The sequence below is a fragment of the Saimiri boliviensis genome, chromosome 1 (genome assembly GCF_048565385.1).
Source record: "Saimiri boliviensis isolate mSaiBol1 chromosome 1, mSaiBol1.pri, whole genome shotgun sequence".
NCBI lineage: Eukaryota > Metazoa > Chordata > Mammalia > Primates > Cebidae > Saimiri > Saimiri boliviensis.
The window spans coordinates 71,035,932-71,052,541 of record NC_133449.1 but is presented as its reverse complement, the minus strand read 5'-3'; the positions used below and the strand labels follow the sequence as shown (position 1 = coordinate 71,052,541).

The following is a 16,610-nucleotide window of genomic DNA, read 5'->3' as shown; positions in this document are numbered from 1 at the left end:
AATATGATTGCACTTTCTTATTTGCTTTTAATCATTTGTAAATCCTGAGATGCTTAACATTTTATGTTTAAATATTATCTCAGTAGAAAGCTGTTCCTCTGCTTATGCATAATTTCATCTGGAAATTAATATCTCCCACTTATAATGCATCAAAAAGTAGAAACATTTTTGCTCCTTAATGGTGTAGAAATTAGTCTAATTTTAAAGCACTCAAGGATATAATTATTTACATGTACTAGAAATATTAACTAGAATTATTTGATCAAGGTATGTGGAAAGTTGGAAAAAAGAAAAACATTTCTCAAAGTTATGAATAGCTAGCTATGTCAAATGTTACCTAAAAAGAAATAATTAGGTTATGTGGACATTCCAGATTATAGAAGAATGTGTTCCTAGAATACTTTGAGAATTAAATATGCCTCCATATTTTCAAAATAGTGTAAAATACTTCAAGATCATTTAGTTTTTGGTAAATTTAATATGTATATAAACATGGCTTTGGTTTTATTGGAGGTGATAGAAAGAAATAAATGAAATGTTAATTTAATAAATGTGTTGCCAGTCGTGCTAAAATTGAATGCAATGCACACATGTCAATTGGATGTATATATAAGTGTAATATTTTTATCATTATTATTAATGAACTTAGTTTATAAATGCATGTGCTCATTGTGATGATTCCTATACTCAGCTGAAATGAGATTTATTATTTTTCTCTTTTCGGTTATAAAGGTACAGTTTATATTTCCTCTGTGATTGATTATATTCCTGAAAAGTCTTGTGATTAACAATATAGTGTATTTTTTTGTTGAATTGTTTCAGAAACCAGTGGCAGGGCCCAAAGGGTATTCTGGGTTTACAGGAATTTTCTAATACACATGTTCCCTTCTGCATTAAAGCTGCTAATTAGTGCTTTTAAACAGCTCAACATTCGATTGTTGGAAAGCATCGTATCAGGGCTAATATAAAACTGTTTAAGTGGAAGAATGTATAAAATAAGAAGGTGTTAAACTCAACAAAAATTGAGTGGCAGGGGGTTTCCACTAGTGCTAATTTTATGTTTGTTTTGTCTCATTTAAAGTTAAGATTCCTGTGTTATAATTGTGATGTGGAACATGCTGTACTTACAGATGGACTGAAATGGGTCAATTTACGAGCTGCATTTGTCTAGGAAAGAAGTCAATGGGTAGTTTTAGCAGGAAATAGCTATTGCTGAACACTAGTTTTTATTTTTAATAGGACATATGGGTACTTAAAATATATATGTTTTTATGTGTAATAGCTATGTTATATAAGACATGTTAAAATTCCAATTCTTGATAAGTATGTTTTGTGAGCTTTTTATTGTATTTTGATATGCTAGTTGAACAGGGAAATAATATCTCAAGACGGTTTTACTACAAAAATCAAATGTAGATGTGTTTAAACAAATCCAAGAGTTTTGTTATCTTAAGTCAGATTCTGTGACTTGTGAAGGAATCAAGCTGGAGGAAACCTTAAGAGGTCATTTATTAAATCCTGTATCTTCAATTTTCACAAAGTTAGAATAATTAGAAAATTTTCTATTCTTAGGTCCTTCTAGAAACATTTCTCCTTCCCTCATAACCTCTGTCAAAGATTATTGATTGGTTTCACAACATGACTACATCATCATTTTTGTAGCTGCCTGGGCAGACCATCTCAAGTTGAGAACAGAAGGACTGCTGGGCAACCTAAGGGGAAGCATGTTTCCTTAATATTAGTCTGTCTTTCATCAAAGCACACTAGTTTCAGAAATTCATTCTGTCAAGCTGTTTTTCTTACCATAGTCCCTTCTAATACTCTCTATGTAAGGCTCAGAGTTAGGAAGGTTTTTGTTGATTTGATTTTTGTTTCATTTTTAGTGCTTTTTAAAAACACTTTGTTGTGCTTTTGAATATGAATGCTTGGGGATTCCATGATGCTGGACATGGAGAAGTATATATGTCTTACGAACATTCCGCTGGATTTGAGGAAAGTCATATGGCCAACCACAAGTCAAATCTTTGGGAAAAAAACTTGTATAATCAATAAACTCTTAGCAAGTTTAATTAAGAAAAAAAGAAAAGTCATAAATTACCAATGTCAGGAGTTGAAAAGTAGATATCACTACAGATTCTTTAGGTACCAAAAACAACGAAAGTCAGAGAACAACTGTGAGAGTGAGAGTGAAGACTCATGTTGAATTAATTACTAAAAATGGGCAATATATCCCACCTGACACAGATGAAGTAAAAAATATAAATAGTCCTAGATATATTACTACTATTAAATCTGCAATTTAAACCTTGCCACAAAGAAATCTCTAGACCTAGATGGCTTCATTGGTACACTGTCATATACGTTGAAAGAAAAAATAATACCAATCTTACACAAATGCTGTACCTATGCAACAATCTTGCATGTTCTTCACATATACCCCAAAACCTAAAATGCAATAAAAAAAAAGAGTACGAAAACAGGACACAATTGCCAACCTACTTTATGAAGCTAGCAGTGTATTGATACCAAATCCTGACAAATAACATGAGAGGTAAATTACGGGCTATTTTCTCTCATGAATCTGGATACAAAAATAGTAAACTATATCTTTAAAAATCTTAATCTAATGATTTGTAAAAGGGATAATAAATGACAACCAAGTGGTGTTTATTCAAACAATGCAACATTGGTTTAACATTTGAAAAAAATATACAGTATAATTCACCATATTAATAAAACAATGATAAAATTATATCACTATATTAACTGGTATAGCAGAAAGCATGTTTGTTATAAAAAAGAAATCTCAGCTAACTAGAAATAGAAAGGAGTTTTCTTAATGTAATAGAGTATGTACAGAAAAGTTATAGTAAAAATTATTCTTAATGGTGAAATGTTGAAAACTTTCTGCTTTATATGGGAACAAAATGGTGCTATCACCTCTTCTATTTAATGTAGTACTGAAGGTTCTATCCATAGCAGCAAAGAAAAAAAAAAAGAGATAAATGAATTAGAGAGGAAATGATCAAACTTTCATTATTCACAAATGACAGGATTGTCTATACAGAAAATTCAAGAGTATACAGATAATCTATGAAGCTTAATAAGTAAATTTGTTAAGGTCTCTGGATACAAGTTCAACAAATAGAGTTCCTTTAATGTTGAAATTAATGAGCCAATATTTATACATTATGATCAACTAAAGCCCACATTTTGTTCAGATTTCCTTAGTTTTGTATTTAATGCCCCTTTTCTATTATAGTATCTCATCCATTATACCATGTTACATTTGGTTGTTATGCCTCTTTAGGCTCCTCTTGACTATGACAATTTCTTAAACTTTCTTTGTTTTTAATGACCTTGACATTTTGAGAAGTAGTGGTTAGGTATTTTGTAGAATCCCTCTCTATTGGAATTTGTTTGATTTTTATTTTTTTTATGACTAGACTATGGTTATGGCTTTTTGGGAGGAAGACCATAGAGGTAGAGTGCCATTTAAATCATGTAGTCTAACAGGCACACACTATCAGCATGATTTATCGCTGTTGATCTTGACCTCGATCAACTGGTTGAGGTGATGTTTGCCAGGATTTTTCATGTACTCTATTCTACCTACCTTTCTATACTAAATTATTTGAATGCAGTCACTGTGGGCAACCCTCACTGAAAAAGTGAGAGTTTATGCTCCCTTTTGCTAAGGAATGGGTATCTATATAAATTATTTTTAACTTTTACATGAGAGATATGTTTCTTTCCCTGTATTTATTTAGTCAATAATTTATTGTTATCAGTATTGACTCATGGATATTTATTTTATATTTTAGCTTATGATCCAGTAAATACAATTTTGTTTTATTTTGTTGTGCAAATTGCTCCAGCTTTGACTGTTGATAGCTCTTTCAGTTGGCACCTGTGTCCCTTTGATATACTCTCATCAGTGTATGATTTTTTTTGGTTCTGTTTTTTGAGCACTTTCTTACTTTCTGGCTCTCTAAAATGCTCTAGTCCTAGAATTAGGCACTTCTCCAAGGATATCTGGTTCATTTCATTGTATATTTATATGCAACCATCAATTAAAAAATAAAGTAACATTTTAATGGAATAAAGCAATTCCAAATACTTATAGAAAAAAAAGACCAAAAAGAGATTTAAGACTAATATAATGAAAACTTCAGAACATTATTGAAAGAAATTAAAAGGATCTGAATAAATAGAGAAACAGAGTATATTCATAAATTGGAGATTAAATATTGTAAAAGTATTTATTTCCCATATAAATTGATCCATAGATTCAATCTAATTTCAATCAGAATCTCAGAGGAGATATTGTGAAAATTGACAAGTTTATTCTAAAATTTATAGTAAAAGTAAAGGATCAAAAATAGTCAAGATAATCTTGAAGGAGAAGAACTTAATATAAAGTTATAATAAGAAAGTGTGGCACTAGCTAAAAGATAAACAAGTAATAAAATAAAGAAATATTCTAACACAATAGAGTCTTGAAAGAAAACTACATATGTATGGCCATTTCTACCATCTAACATTTTAATATAATAAATTAAAACATAAGAGTTGAAAGAAGTTTACAGCAAATATATTCACTACCTAGATTCCACCATTATTATTTCGTTTATGTATCCATCCATTAATCTATCATGTTTTTTGTATTCCAAAATAAATTGTAGACATTACCACTCTTCACCTTAAATATTTCAACATGAATAGTATTAACTAGAGTTCAACATTTCTTTACAACTCTTTACTTATGATGTAAACTTTATATATGATAAAATGTACACTTAAAGCTACAATTGATGAAATCTAAGAAATCCATACATCTGTGTAACATAATCCCCTATCAAGTTATAGAATATATCTCTCATATTGGAAAGTTTCATTGTGTCTATTCCCAGTCATTCCCTGTTGGATTCCTCAGAGACAATAACAATTCTGATCTTTTTCACTATAGCATTATTTGCATGTTCTAGAATTTCATATGAATGGAATCATGTAGTATGTTCTCTTGTATCTATCTTGTATCATTTAGCGTAATAGCTTTTATTTATCCTTGTTGCATGTATTGAGAGTTTATACATTTTTATTAAGTAGTATTTCATTGTATTAATGTATTAGTTTGTTTATCCCTTTTTCTATTGGTGGACAATGGGCCGTTTCCAGGTTTTTTTCTGTTATGAATAAAACTGCCAAGCACATTCTTTTTATGTACTTTGTGAACATGGGGTTTAGTTTCCATTGCATAAATATCTAGGGATGAAATTGATATGTCATAAGGTAGGTCTATGTATAGTTTTATAGGAAACTGCATTCACTTTTTTTCAAAATATCTGTAACATATTACAGCCTTCTCAAGTACCTAGCTGATGGTACAGAGAACACAAACGGAAATGCAAGAACACACTGCCATGTCTGTTCTTGAGTCCAGAGTTTCCTAGTTAGTTTTCTTTTCTCTACCTCTTACAATCTTCCTATACTTGCTTTAGATGTAAAAACCAAAGGTTTTAGCTGTATTTAATGGGAGAAATAGGGATAAATGTATCTTCTTTTTCTTGTGTGAAGTTGGAAATACATTGCTGTTTTTATTTTATTTCATCTTGAGTATGTTGATAATAGGTGGGACTAGAGTCTATCAGGCAGAGTCTCTGTACAACTTTTTCCTGGCCGAGGGAGGATAGAGCTGGCTGTGATTTTGAAGACAGAAAACACAGCAATCAGTGTTTATGAGTAAGAGAAGAGACACAGCAGCCAATTTATAACTAGGAGTAATTTTCTGATCTTCGTCTTATGGGAAGGTGCTTAAAAGAAAAAGGCTCAGATCACTATTAAGGGATGCTAGTTGATGGGAAGGGGCCTATGGGCAGAGCACAGCATGAGTAGCTCAGAACAATGGCAGATAAATAAGTGAGATGCATCTGTGAGTAGTTCCTAGTGTGTTCAAGACATAGTTAAGTGGTGTTTTTTAAAACCGAAGAAAGAGTAGAAGAAAGACAAGGGTAGTGACAAAGTAATTGCCTCTAGTTGTAGGATGTGATGTAGGAAAACAAGATAACTCCCCATGTTCCCATATTCACTACCTTGCCTTGGTCTTCAGTAGTCACAACTTCAGCTGGAGAGAGGAGTCTGTCAGATATAATCCAGGCAGTTGAAATGGTGAAGAGGAATCTGACATTGAGCTCAGGTCAGTTTTGAGTAAAGCACTTGAGTTGGGAAGAAACATGTAAGACAAAGGAACAAGAAGAATGTATTTTTGTAATTAATAAGGGGGCATCAGAGAAGGTGATTTTTTTCTTTGTAAGAGAGAACAGTAAAATGGAAACCAATAGGAAATAATGACAAATAGTGGAGTTAAAGCTTTTAGTAATCACAGTACAGAAAAAAACATTATTATTGGTATAGAAAAATACCTTATTTTCCTTGTTTTCAGTTACTACCCATTTATTGACTCACAGATTGTGATGTGGTTTGGCTCTGTGTCTCCACCCAAATTGCATGTTGATTTGTAATTCCCAATGTTAAGGGAGGAACTTGGTGGGAGGTGATTGGATCATGGGACAGATTTCCTCCTTGCTGTTCTCAAGATAGTGAGTGAGCTCTCAAGAGATCTGATGATTTAAAAGTGTGTGGCACTTCCCCTTTGTCTCTCTCTCTTTCTCTCTCTCTCTCTCTCTTTCTCCTGTTCTAACATATGAATATGTGCTCACTTCCCCTTTGCCTTCTACCATGATTGTAAATTTCCTGAGGCCTACCAACCATGTTTCCTGTACAGCCTATGGAACTGTGAGTTGACTAAACCTCTTTTCTTTATACATTACCCAGGCTCAGGTAGTTCTGTATAGCAGTGCGAGAATGAACTAATACAGAAAATTGGCACCAAGAGTAGGGTATTGATATAAAGATACATGAAAATGTGGAAGCAGCTATGGAACTGGGTAACAGGCAGAGTTTGGAACAGTTTGGAAGGCTCAGAAGACAGGAAGATGAGCGAATGTTTGGAACTTCCTAGAGATTTGTTGAATGGTTGTGACCAAAATGCTGATAGTCATATGGACAGTGAAGTCCAGACTGAGGTGGGCTCAGAAAGAGATGAGGAACTTATTGGGAACTAGAGTAAAAGTCACTCTTGCTATGCTTCAGCATGTATAATATATAATTATAGTAAGTTATATGCATGTATAAAGTTCCAAGGAATGTTAGTGGTCTAGAGAGAATGATGGACTATCCTTCTACATCTCTGAGTTCTGACCTACTGAGAAATAAACCTAAAGAGCTAGATATACAAACAGATGGCAATTATGGAAAACCTAATTGAAATTGCATAGGAATCCTATTAATTCTTATTGCCAGACACTGAATTGCTAAAATGAAGTGGTTATGAGGTTTTAACCAATTCCATTCACAGTTATTTAAGTAACAGTATTGTAATTATTTGAAAATTCTGATTTTTGTGGATCCAAGGCGAGAAAAAAGAAAACAAATATTTTCCACACATGTAGTGCTTCTTTTCCCTGCTCAGGGTGGACACATTGTAGTTACTATTTTAGATTATATGTACTTAACATTTTTGGACCGCTTTGTTTTTGCTTGTGGTTTTTATAAATTTAATTTTTAATTTTTATGAGTACAGATTATGTGTATATATTATGTTTTTTGATTTTGCACCATCTCTTACTTGGTATGAACTTAGTGTATGGCATACAGAAGCTGTTTTCTTCAGAGGGAAAAGCTGACATACTTTTGGCTTATAAAAAGTTTGTAACAATATGTGTTTATAAATTGCTTACTTTGAGATGGACAGGTGAAAGACACTACATAATTGCCAAGTATTACTATCTGTCTAAATTTAGCTGAGTGAACAAATCTTTTTAATGCCCATTTTAATGACACAGTTGTTCCATATGGTGGACTTCAGACATATAAACATTGTGTTAGTACATTCCCTGGAGAGAACCAGATTGTCCAGGTGTGCCATATTTTAAACTCGAGGTAGACTTAAGAGGCACAGCTTTTCATAATTCAGCCCAAAGAGCAACTCAGATGAAGTTAATTTCTCTATTGTTTCAGACAACACAGGGCTCTTTAGATAATGAAACAAAACTATGTATTATATATTGAAAAGGAGGTCCTAATCATTTTATGAGTTTGAGTCAGCATAGATTTTAGAAAGAGGAAGTCCCTGGGAGCTGAGATTGAGTTATTTGCATAATTTTTCTTAAGTTTGTTAAAGACTCCGACTGGGCTTCTTTCTGATGATTCCGTGAAGACAGTGTTCCCCAGAGAGGTCTTTGATAGCATCTTATGGGTCTTGATGTGTTTTTTCCATTGTGGTTCAAAGCTTCTCAGGGTCTTTAGTTTGATTGACAGAACAATTAAGCATAGGCAACAAAGTTTTCCAACCTCAGAAATACATTCAGAAAATAGACTTGATTTTAAGAAGAGTCTAATTTTTACTGAGAGAGATTCCTTTTTCCTCTTTTGCATTGTATTTTGTATTTCTTGTTGAACTAGATTCCTATTTTGTCAATTGATTTAAACTTTCTCTTTCAGAATAACTCAGATGTTGAATGTAGTGTCTTGTGGAAGCCTGACATCATTAAGGACTGGAAGAGAAAAATCTGAGTAAGACAGTGTAATCAAGATGCTTGCTCTTTGATGTGCTGCTGGAAGGGTCTGCTTAGCTTGGTGGGTTTACCTTTTGACTGTTGTAGTCAAGGCATAGACAAACTGACAATGTGGACCACAGTAACCCCAAATCATGTGTACAGGTGACATTTTCCACCCTAGGTAGCCAATGAGTGCTTTGTGGACAGAAAAGATGGGAAGAGAGTACAGACCTTTGAATATGACCCAACCCACCCAATTTCTTGTCCCAATTATCAACTAGGAAAAAATGGTCTTTGTTCTCCTTTTAATAACTACTGTGTACTGGCTTGGTGTACAGTTTAGAAGAGAGTCAGCTATCTTAAATCCAATATGAGGCTTAAGAGAAAGGTTGTGATTATTAGAAGCTTTATGAAGATGGGGCTTGGACCTCTGGAAAGAGCCCCCTCTAGTACCTTGAATGGGTGCAACATGAAACTGATTTTAGAAGTGGAAAATAACTGGTAACTGGAAATAACTGCCATTTCCAAAGCAAAGGATTGTAGCTGGGATGATGCCGACAAGAACACTGAACAAACAGGAGAAAGCATGCCCCTTATGCCTCTTCAGGTTTTCTGTCTCTTTCTGTTACTCCCATTAGTATAACATAGTAGAAAGCCAGCTAGCCAAGGAGAAAGGTTGTTTGTAGTACTCCATGCCCAGTATCCCAAAGCTTAACGTAGAAAATGGATTTGGAGCCACAAGACATAGTACATCTCCCAATCCTTTTTTGTTTGTTTTAGGTTCAGGAGTCATATGAAGGTTTGTTATATAGGTAAATTTTTTGTCACAGGAGTTTGGTGTACATGTTATTTTGCCACCCAGGTAATAAGCATAGTACCTGATAGTAGTTTTTCAATCCTCAACATCCTCACTCTCTCCATTCTCAAATAGGCCCTGTGTCTGTTGTTCCCCAATTTGTGTCCACATGTATGCATTGTTTAGCTTCCACTTATAAATGAGAACATGTGGTATTTGGTTTTCTACTTCTTCATTAGTTTGCTTGAGATAATGGCCTACAGCTCCATCCATGTTCCTGAAAGGACGTGATCTCATTCTTTTATATGACTGTGTAGTATTCCATGTTTTATATGTGCCACATTTTCTTTATCCAGTCTACCACAGTGGGCATTTAAGTTGATTCTATATCTTTGCTATTGTGAATAGTGTTGCAATGGACATACGCATGTAAATATCTTTATGATAGAACAATTTATATTCCTTTGGGCTTATACCAAATAATGGATATAATGAGACCCAAAAATGGTGGGTTGAATGGTAATTCTGCTTTGAGTTCTTTAAGAAATGACCACACTGCTTTCCACAATAGCTGAATTTATGTTCCCACCAGCAGTGTGTAAGTGTTCCCTTTTCTCCACAACCTCACCAACATCTGTTATTTTTTGACTTTTTAATAATTGCCATTCTGACTGGTATGAGATGGTATTTCATTGTGGTTTTGATCCTCATTTTTGTAATGATTAGTGATGTTGAACATTTTTTCTTTTTTCTTTTTATTTATTGTGCTTCAGGTTCTGGGATACATGTGCAGGTCATGCAGGATTGTTGCATAGGTACACACATGGCAATGTGGTTTGCTGCCTCCATCCTCCCGTCACCTGTATCTGGAATTTCTCCCCATGTTATCCCTCCCCAACCTCCCTACCCACCACTGCACCTTCCTGAGTCCCCACCAGCAGACCCCAGTGTGTGATGCTCCCCTCCCTGTGTCCATGTGTTCTCATTGTTCAGCACCTGCCTATGAGTGAGAACATGTGGTGTTTCATTTTTCTGTTCTTGAGTCAGTTTGCTGAGAATGATGGTTTCCAGATTCATCCATGTTCCTACAAAGGACACGAACTCGTTGTTTATGGCTGCATAGTATTCCATGGTGTATATGTGCCACATTTTCCTTGTTCAGTCTATCGTCCATGGGCATTTAGGTTGGTTCGAGCTGTTTGCTATTATAAACAGTGCCGTTATGAACATACGTGTGCATGTATCTTTATAACAGAACGATTTATAGTTCTTTGGATATATACCCAGTAATGGGATTTCTGGGTCAAATGGAATTTCTATTTCTAGATCCTTGAGGAATCGCCATAGTCTTCCACAATGGTTGAACTAATTTACACTCCCACCAACAGTGTAAAAGTGTTCCCATTTCTCCACATCCTCTCTAGCATCTGTTGTCTCCAGATTTTTTTAATGATCGCCATCCTAACTGGTGTGAGATGGTATCTCAATGTTGTTTTGATTTGTATTTCTCCAATGACCAGTGATGATGAGCATTTTTTCATGTTTGTTGGCCTCATATGTGTCTTATTTCGAAAAGTGTTCATGTTCTTGACCCACTTTTGAATGGGTTTGTTTTTGTTTTTTTTTTTTCTTGTAAAACTATTTTAGTTCTTTATAGATTCTGGATGTTAGCTCTTTGTCAGATGGGTAAATTTCTAACATTTTTTCTCCATTCTGTTGGTTGCTGGCTTGTTCTAATGATTCTTTCTTTTGCTGTACAGAAGCTCTTAAGTTTAATTACATCCCATTTGTCTATTTTGGCTTTTGTTGCCAGTGCTTTTGGTGTTTTAGTCATGAAGTCCTTGCTTATGCCTATGTCCTGAATGGTTTTGCCTACGTTTTCTTCTCGGGTTTTTATGGTGTTAGGTCTTATGTTTAAGTCTTTAATCCATCTGGAATTAATTTTAGTGTAAGGTGTCTGGAAGGGGTCCAGTTTCTGTTTTCTGCACATGGCTAGCCAGTTATCCCAAGACCATTTATTAAACAGGGAATCCTTTTCCTATTGCTTGTTTTTGTCAGGTTTGTCAAAGATCAGATGGTTGTAGATGTATGGCATTGCCTCCAGGGCCTCTGTTCTGTTCCATTGGTCTATATATCTGTTTGGGTATCAGTACCATGCTGTTTTGATTACTGTAGCCTTGTAGTTTAGATTGAAATCAGGTAGCATGATGCCTCCAGCTTTGTTCTTTTTGCTTAGGATTGTCTTGACTATGCATGCACTCTTTTGGTTCCATATGTAGTTTAAGGTAATTTTTTCCAGTTCTGTGAAGAGGGTCATAGGTAGCTTCAGGGGGATAGCAGTGAATCTATAAATTACTTTGGGCAGTATGGCTATTTTCACAATATTCATTCATCCTAACCATGAGCATGGAGTGTTTTTCCATCTGTTTATATCCTCTCTTATTTCCTTAAGCAGTCATTTTTGTTCTCCTTGAAGAAGTCCTTTAAATCTTTTGTTAGTTGTATTCCTAGATATTTTATTCTCTTTGTAGCAATTGTGAATCGGAATTTACTCTTGATTTGGTTCTCTTTTAGTCTGTTATTGGTGTATAGGATTGCTTGTGATTCTACACATTGATTTGTATCCTGAGACTTTGCTGAAGTTGCTTATCGGTTTAAGGAAATTTTGGGCTGAGATAATGGGGTCTTCTAAATATACAGTCATGTCACCTGCAAATAGAGACAATTTGGCTTCCTCCTTTCCTAAGTGAATACCTTTTATTTATTTTTTCTTGCCTAATTGCTCTGGCTAGAACTTCCAATACTATATTGAATAGGAGTAGTGAAAGAGGGCATCCTTGCTTAGTGCCAGATTTCAAAGGGAATGCTTCTAGTTTTTGTCCATTCAGTATGATATTGGCTGTGGGTTTGTCATAAATAGCTTTGATTATTTTGAGATACGTTCCATCAACACCTAATTTATTAAGAGCTTTTAGCATAAAAGGCTGTTGAATTTTGTCGAAGGCCTTCTCTGCATCTATTGAGATGATCATGTGGTTTTGTCTTTGGTTCTGTTTACACAGTGGATTACGTTTATAGACTTGCGTATGTTGAACCATCCTTGCGTCCCAGGATGAAGCCCACCTGATCGTGATGGATAAGCTTTTTTATGTGCTGTTGCAATTGATTTGCCAGTATTTTTTGAAGATTTTTGCATCTATGTTCATCATGGATATTGGCCTGAAGTTTTCTCTTTTTGTTGAGTCTCTTTTGGATTTTGGTATCAGGATGATGCTGGTCTCATAAAATGATTTGGGAGGGATTCCCTCTTTTTTGTATTGTTTGGAATAGTTTCAGAAGTAGTGGTACCAGCTCCTCTTTGTATGTCTGGTAAAATTTGGTTGTGAACCCATCTGGACCTGGGTTTATTTTGGTTGGTAGGCTATTAAATGCTGCCTCAACTTCAGTCCTTGTTATTGGTCTATTCAGGGTTTCAATTTCTTCCTGGTTTAGGCTTGGGAGGGTGCAAGTGTCCAGGAATTTATCCATTTCTTCCAGGTTTACGGATTTATGTGCACCGAGTTACAACCAGTACCAGCCACTCCAAAAATGTACCAAATGATAAAGACCATTGACACAATGAAGAAACTGCATCAACTATCAGTCAAAACAACCAGCTAGCATCAAAATGGCAGGATCAAATTCACACGTAACAATATTAACCTTAAATGTAAATGGGCTAAATGCCCCAATCAAAAGACACAGACTGGCAAATTGGATAAAATGTCAAAACCCATCAGTGTGCTGTATCCAGGAAACTTACCTCATGTGCAAGGACACACATAGGCTCCACATAAAAGGATGGAGGAAGATTTACAAAGCAAATGGAGAGCAACAAAAAGTAGGAGTTGCAATCCTAGTCTCTGATAAAATAGACTTTAAACCAACAGAGATCAAAAGAGACAAAAAAGGCATTACATGATGGTAAAAGGATCAGTGCAACAAGAAAAGCTAATGATCCTAAACATATATGAACCTAACCCAAGAGCACCCAGATATGTAAAGCAAATTCTTAATGACGTACAAAGATATATATGATATATTTGATATATCTGTCTGAGATATATAGGGTATATCTCATATCTATCATATATATTACTACTGGGTCATATATATATATATATATATATATATATATATATATGTCATATATACACTCTAGGTCATATATATATTAGTAATATATATCATATATATTTGATAAATATGAGCTATTTATATGTATATACTATATATATATATATACATATATATATAAGCTATAAACAAGAAGTAATAGTAGCTTCTAGAAACTGATTTTCTTTAAGGTTTTCTGTGTGTCAGTCATCTGAAATACTGTAAAAAAGTGTCTTGTTTGGTGTTCTTCTCTCTCTTCTGCTGGCTGGTTCTGATTTATGTGACCAGGAATGGTGCTGGCAGAACAACTCAGTGGCTGGCAGGGAATGCTTCTACCTGAGTGTCCCTCTATTTCTGTCCCCTGCTTGTTCTTCTGTCTGATCAGGCTAGAGACAAGAAGAAAAAGATACATAGTAAAAAACGATCCACAGTATATAGATTTCTATAATACTTCCTTTTTTCCTCTCTCCCACCTTTCCTCTGCAAGATATTGTTACTATTTTGGTTACTGATTATTGCTGCAATAATTCTCTTGTTTCTATCATCACAAGAAACAAAAAACCCCAAACAGAAAATCCCTCTGAAAAAAAGGAGTAGGAGGGAGGTGAGGGAGCTTGGTTTTGTTTTTAAACAGAACTGAAGAAAAACGTTGAAAAATCAGGAGATGATGTCCAATCTTTTTGCAAGGCAAAGCCCTTCATTATTTCTGCCTGTCTAGTTTTTGTTTTTAATTCCTTTTTTTCTCTTTTGGGTGCTGCTACTTCTCTCTAGTTTTATATTGTTAGTATTTTATTATGTTTTTGGGTTTTTTTTTAGCTTGTTTAACCTTGTGTCACTACCTCAGTTTGCCCCCATGTCCCTTACATACAAGCAAAATACCCCTTCAGTGGAAGGAAGAATTGGCAGGTGACTGCCGTGCTTCACAACCTGCCCAACAGTCTCTGCCTTGCCCAGTGGCTCATGTTGGAAACGTCAGTATAATGGACAAGGAGGCCAAGTACTCTTTCCATTTCAGTGGACCTAAGATGTCCTCCTTCTCATTCGTGAAGACTGGGAGATGCTGGTCTTCGCCCTGCATTATGGAGTTTGACCTAGTAGTGATGGTCCTCACTTTGCTGACCTTGGCTCCCCTGCCATGCTCCAGACACTTCTGCAGCTCCAGCTTACATTCACAGTGAATGCCAATAGCCTGCTCCTACTGGGAAGGTTGCCACAGATGCAGCAGTTCTGGTGTGTAGCTGACACTTGTCTGGCATCAATTATCACAAGATTAGAATAAAATATTGTGAGATGTCCATCTTGTGACTAATGTCCATGGCCACCACACTCTCAAAGAGCCAGAAGAAGGGTGATCATCTCCCTCTCTTGGGCTGTGTGTGATACAGGAGGTGGTAGAACTCAATGAACTGCTGGCTAGTGCTCTTGTAGGGTCCTTTATGGACAGGGTTGACAGTGAAGAGGTCATTGCAGAGAATGGGCCCCACTCCTGGTTATGCTTCTGCATGATGGTTCCAGCATCCCTGATGTGCATGACCCTCACCTGGTGTCATAGCATGCCCGCTGCGATGGTGTCCTCACACATCTCCGTGACATGTAGTGGTCCACCCAAATGTCCAAGCTTTTCAGCACCAAAAGCCTCATATTAATTCCATCAAAGAGAGATGGCACCTGGATGGGCGGCTTCCTCTTCTCAGCTGGGAGAGGCACATAGACCTCTAGAGTGTCAGATTCCTGGTTATGGTTATTGGGAAGAACATCTGAAGCTGAGAGGGCCAGTCATCCCGCTGCTGCAGCAGTCTACACGCGCCCTTGTGCTCACACATGTAGCAGTTCCAGGGGTCTTCCTTAATGGTCATCTGGGCAATGCCTGGCCCCACCAAGAGGTCTACACCCTCCACGTAAAAGCACCTGCAGCAGTTGTTCTAGCACATGAGCACTTTGCACTCCTAGCAGCAGATGGTGCAGCGGGACTGACAGCCAGCATCATCGTACTGTTATGCACACTCCAGGAAGAAGTTCTTGCAATGTTGTCATATTCCTAGCATGAACAAAGGTTGTTCCAGAGTGACATTGAGGCTCCCACAAGAGACACAAAGGTCCTTGATGTTCTGGCACTTCTGTCTCAACTTGTACACCAGCTACTCTTTTGTGTTCATCAACAATCTCCCTAATGTTGGGCTTCTTAGCTGTGCTCTTTTGGGGCTTTTTGGCTGGTGGGGGTGGTGCATCAGCAGCTGCCTCGGGTTCAACCCACAGGAGTGTGTAAACTTCTTTCTTGGGATTCTTCTCCTCCTCTTGTGGCTCCAGGCTCTTGGGGCCAGAGGGCTGGAATCCCCCAAAAGTGTCTGATTATCTGATTGCTCTGCACCTCTGTGGCCTTGGCAGCGTCACTCTCATCACTGTCTTGCCTCTCTGGGAACAGCTGCCCTGTATACTGCTGGCCACCAGTAGGACTTCATAGATGGCTTCGTGATTCCTGGGCTGCTTGTTGTGTTATAGGTGGCCTGTAACACACTGCAAAAGGAGCTCAGTGGCATCAGCTTCTCTACACACAGCACTGAGAACTTGCTTCTCCAAACCACATGACATAGTGGGTGACTTCAGCTGCTCAATTGCAGACTGTCATCCACCAAGACACAATGTGGCCACCAGAAGAAGCCCCACAATTTTCCTCACACCAGCTCCCCAATGCCAAAGCCCCAGCTGTCCTTATACTCTGGTTCATGGTCACCTGCTTTGGTGTACTTGTTTCCAGCTTCAGTTCTCACAGGCTCAGGCATGGTAAATCACAGTGGGGGCTGGCGCACAGTAGCAAGGCTGGCCTCCTCCACCTTTGCAGACTCCTCTGAGCCCTAGTTTTCTTCCATAGCATTCATTACTGCAGTGACCTTGGCCTTTCTTCTCAGCCCACGAGACGAAATGTAGCATTCTGAGGTCCAGCTCAGCATCTTCAGCATTTTTTACTTGGAATTCCACACACAATTAGTTGGCAAGTCCTTTCCATTTCACCTTTAAGAGATGAGATGCCTTTTTTCTTTTTA

At 36.6% G+C, this 16,610-nt stretch overlaps 1 pseudogene; it reads right to left on the bottom strand.

Annotated features, from left to right (window-relative positions):
* Positions 1-14,483: 14,483 nt before the first annotated feature.
* Positions 14,484-16,526, bottom strand: LOC101031631 (DNA (cytosine-5)-methyltransferase 3A pseudogene; annotated as a pseudogene).
* Between the last annotated feature and the right edge of the window lie 84 nt (positions 16,527-16,610).